Source organism: Oxyura jamaicensis, chromosome 2, assembly GCF_011077185.1.
Source record: "Oxyura jamaicensis isolate SHBP4307 breed ruddy duck chromosome 2, BPBGC_Ojam_1.0, whole genome shotgun sequence".
NCBI classification, from domain to species: Eukaryota; Metazoa; Chordata; class Aves; order Anseriformes; family Anatidae; genus Oxyura; species Oxyura jamaicensis.
In genome coordinates, this window is record NC_048894.1 from 66,555,535 (window position 1) to 66,560,694 (window position 5,160).

Genomic DNA, 5,160 nt, shown 5'->3' on the forward strand with positions numbered 1-5,160 from the left:
ATGAACTTCTTGGTACTCTCAAAAAAATCAGACACTATCCCAAAATAAGAACCTTTGAAACCTAGAAAACTCACTGGAAGTTGCTATTAGTATAAATTGGGATGTATACAGTGAAATAAAATCATAAGAACAGGAAGATACTCAAGAAGACGCCTGCAAGAAAAAGAGAGGGAAAATAAGGAAGTCTTATATACAGAAAAGCAGGTACAGCTTGAAAGAGGAAAGCTTCTAAAAAAAATGCATCATCCTTCTTTGCTCTCAAATAAGATATAGGAAGGACCTTGAGGTCCTTTCTAGCATCATTCACTATGAAGCAAAATATGATTCCATGAAGATCTATATTACTTGGTGGGATGCTTATTCAGGCTTTCTTATGTTATTATGCGTGGCCTTGAAGAGTAGGAAGGCATACAGGGAAGTCAAGATTTCCTGATTCAACCCGTACGTTTTCATCACAACCTTCCAGATTTTTTTTTTTTTTTTTTTGTAAATAGCACGCTGCAACAAGATTTCCAAGTTTGTCCTATGCATCTTTTATTTTATTTTTGAACAGACGAGGAACCAGACATTACTTGATGTTTTGACACCTTCCGTGATCCTAGAATGTTCTGTAAACCTGTGATCCTAGAACGTTCTGTAAACCTCTAAACTCTGCAGCTTAACGAAGCCTCCAGGATCTAACAACCCCTAAAGCATAAAAGACCCACTAATGACAGCAGCAATGTTAGTGCTGAAGCCACAGCTGGCACATTTATTACTTAAGTGATAAATTCATAGAACCTTTGCTTCAGTAACCTTTTATGTCTGGATGATGCACAAACTTCCAATTTGAAGATATTAGTATTCAAGGTTATTTAATGAATTATGTGAGCATATTTCAGCCTGTTAGGTGTTTCTGCCACTGCATTTGTGATGAGATTTTCATTGCTGAAGAGGTCAAAAGGTTGCATTGTGCTGATTCAATTTCCTGATTAAAGCACTCAGTCCAACAGGGCCAGCATAATACTGCTGCTTCAATATCACGTCCCATTTGCCTAGACAGTTGTAATACTTTATCCACAGACATCACTGATGAGAAAATTCACAATGGAGAAACAAATCAAATACATGAAGAGGAAAGTTATAGAGTACTTTTTCCACCAGTATATGATCACAAACAGACTTTGCAGAGTTTCCTAGAAGTGTTGATAGATTTGATGTAGGAAGAACAAAATTTTTAAAATAGCTGAAAATTAAAAGAAAAATTTTAAATGACAAGTCTACACCGATTACAATGGCAGATGAAGAGGATTTTGACTTTTTCTACCTCTCTTGTTGCAATATTTTGCCCTGGCATCATGTCTGTATCACTGCTCTAAGAGCTGGACAGGCAGAATGATGTGGAAAAGATGTAGATTTTCATTCTTCCCTCCCCTCTCCCCAGATAGTCCAGTTTTGTAGCTATGTTTATAATAAGATCCCTCAAATAACAGTACCAGTGCAGATGAGAGGGCAGGAAACCATCATGTAAGGGCTTAGATATTGCAATAGCCCACATCATGCCACATCCTGAGTTTTGCAACACTTACCCCCACCCTCCCCACCAAATCTTTCAGTCTGCCACTCTTATTCACATGGAAGACACCTTACTGCAGGTTGTAATATTATTTTTAGTAAAAACAGAGTACAAAACCTTTTAAATAAATGCTGGGAAAGTGTAACCTATCTACCTCAACATTCCAGACAGCCAGACCAATACAGCATTATCCTAGATAAGGAAATTACAAACATGTTATCAACGTCAAGTTTTATCTAGACATTGTTATGACTTTTTTTTAAACCACCTCTCTATTTCATAACATCTTTCTGACAGGAAGCCATTTCTAATATGCAGTCTAGAAGTTCTCTTAATAGCATCCCTCTGTGTTTGTAATTAATGCACATTACTTGCTTTCTCATTCATTTGTAGATTTAAAATCACATCTGTTATTTATTTATTTTTTTCCTGCTGAAACTAAATGTGAGTAGCCAATGCACAAAAGAGTCGAGATACCACGCTGTCAGCAAAACTTGTCCCTAGCTGAAAGGTGCATGTAAGAGTAGAACCTTCAAAGGCATTATACAGAAACTTTAGATATTGGAAGAAGAGAAAGATACTTTTCCTATTTAAATTCAAACATTGCCTTCATTGCTATTGTGCTTAGAAGACAAAAAAAAAAAAATCAAGGAGTGCATAATGCTGAACAACTAAAACGAGAATCTGATTCCTCTGGAACAGAAAGGAAATTCAGTGTACTCCATTCATATTTGTATACACCTCATGGGAAAAAAAAAACAAACAAAAAAAAAAAAAAAACAAAGCAGAATGTGGTTAGAAGAATATGAGAGGACAGCCAAGTGCAGGTATTTAATTGCTGCAGTATTTTATTGATTTATGTACTCCTGACACTAAGTAATTCACTGCAGATTGCCTTAAACTTGCATTTAGGATTAAACTATGTAATAACCATTTCCAACACAAAGTTGTAAGTTACTTATTCAGATCTGGTTAACTTCTAGTTCTAGAATACAGCTTGCTTCATGCTTTAGCAGAATTAAAAAACAACACAACACACCACAAGCCTCACAGCTGTAAACTCAGCCCCCATTTTAACATGATGGGCTTTCAGTAGAGTGATTAAGAGATTGCTATGTGTTGTGATCATCATATATTATAGAAGCACCCAAAAGGCCAAAGGGATATATGTTGATGTGCATACCTCATCCCTCTTCTATCTCCTCCATTTCACAGCAGGCCACACAGGAATGCAATATAGGTTTTAGAAGAGTCCTGCTGCTCTGTGAAGCCAGTGCAACTTCCTGGAAACCAGTAGAAGCACAGCTAGATGAATAAGTAGATATGATCAAATGGTTGAAGCAGTACACCTTGTCAAGTGCTGTCAAACCTTTTAATCGTTGCACTGTCCAGCTTTAACCATTGCAAGTCCAGCTTCAGTTTGAAGTACCAGGTTTCAAATAACTTCTTAAAACATTTTGTTTCACTTTGCACCTCCTTCAGGCTTTCAACGGTCTTTGTCCTTGGAAAGGAGAGCAGTTCTCACTGAGAGAAGGTTAGGCATATCTAAGTGTTGGGGAGATGTATCACAATTGGAGTAACATGTTCAAGGACAAATAGCTATGTATTATGAATTATATTTCTCCCTGCAATGTGTATTCCAGCTGCAGCTTATTTCCTAAGCTCATGATCCTATTGAAAAAAATCACTGATTATTAAAAGCATACAATCATTTAAAAGTGTATATTGCAACAACATATCCAGCAGACTGGCACCAAAGCAAGGAAATAAGAAAGTTCTACTCCCAAGACGAAGAGAAGAGGAAAGTCATCATAATCATTCTATGAAGTCAATACAACAATACTGCCACGGGATGAAAATACAAGAATGCAGATAAATTAGCAAACAAAGAAAACAAAATGAGTTGTCTTGAAAAAAAAGTGTGGAATTCAGAAGATTTCTGCTCTCATTAGCCAGGGGTGCTAGATATTCCCTGGGTTTTGGGTTGACTTCTGGGAAGTATCAGCCAGATGGCGGCTAAGAGTAGACTAGTTTAACAGGTTAATTATTTCTTCAGGATCCCAGGTGAAAAAATTAAGATGCTGGCAACACCAAGAGAAAATCTCTTAGCTACTGCTATAGAATATTAAAAAAATATATAGTTTTCATAACTTCACAACAGCTCTGTACTCAGGAGTACATTAGCTTTAAAAAAAAAGTACTGTTCTCAAGAACCACAGGAGTTCAGTTGAAACTGCCTGATACTTCCCCAGAGATAAGAAACCTGTAGAAACAATATGAAGGTACAATGCAAATTAGAGGTGAGTTGGAAGAGGTCAGGAATTAGGACATATATCTTGATAAGCTGCAGATTTGTAGGGACGTTTGATGCTGCAAATACCAAGTTCTGATGAAGAGTCCTTTGCAGATCCAGGCTGGGAGGGAGCCGGCAGCTTAAAGGCAGTTCATAACTACCCCAGTACCTAATGCTATCATATTGCTCTGGGTGTGGAAAGAAACCCACCAGTTCAAGTTACACTGCAAACATTTAGAATAAAAGATCATCTGTCCTCAAACTAAACGTTATTACTCATATGATATCTAAGATCACAGGTAGTGATGCATTATGGAGGCCTGACAGAAGGTGAATCACTAGCTCTACTTAAATAAAAAGTTCGTCAAGTTGAACAAGATCATTTACATTCACCTAAGGGAATCACCTCTATATTGGATTATACTCTATGTGACAGCAGACCTATGAAACAAATAATGTGAGCCCTACATGACCTCATAACCTAGTAAATTCCATTGACTTCATCTCCCTTGCCAAAATTTTTTTCCTGAAGTCTAATATCTATTGAGGTGGTATTATCAACTGAAAGTGCAGGGAAATATTATTACCCAGGCTTTTCATGGCAGTGTTTTATTGCCTTTATAGATAATGTTTCATTCTAATTCTGACTACCAACACAACAAGCCTTATGGGACAGTCCTGTTTTGGTTACTGTCTGAGCACATTGATTTCATACCAGCAATATTTCTCAAATGATAAAGTTCTGAAGGACACTAAGCAATGACAAAGTAAATCAAGACAGTTATTACAGTGGCAGGGGAATTTATTTATTTCCCCCCACTCCAGTAAAAATAACAGATCCTTATTGTTTCAGACCAGTTTAACTGCAGATGTTAAGTCATTATATACGCACATGTATTAATTCCCTTTCTTCACACCAATATAAATGCAGAATAAAGGCCTTTTGTTATAAATTCAGCCTGCAAACAAAACATGTTCACGGAATAAGAAGGGTCATACGTGTTGAGTAATGCTAGATAACTGATGTTTGACTTAAGTTCCAGTTTTCAGAACAAGCAAAAAGCTGTTACCATATGCCATGATAAGCAGCAAGCAAAAGTACGGGACATCTGAATAGAACAAGAAGGGTCAATCTTGAGGGGAAAGAACTCGGTTAATTCTCAGGTTTTTAAATATCCAGATGGATCCTATAAAATTGTCCTATTTAATAATTCAGTTGGCTTTAAGGTGCCTACAAGACATACACGTGCACACCAGGTCTAGTATACATCTCTAAATATATATAGAAGATTGCTCCAAAAAACATTTCTGG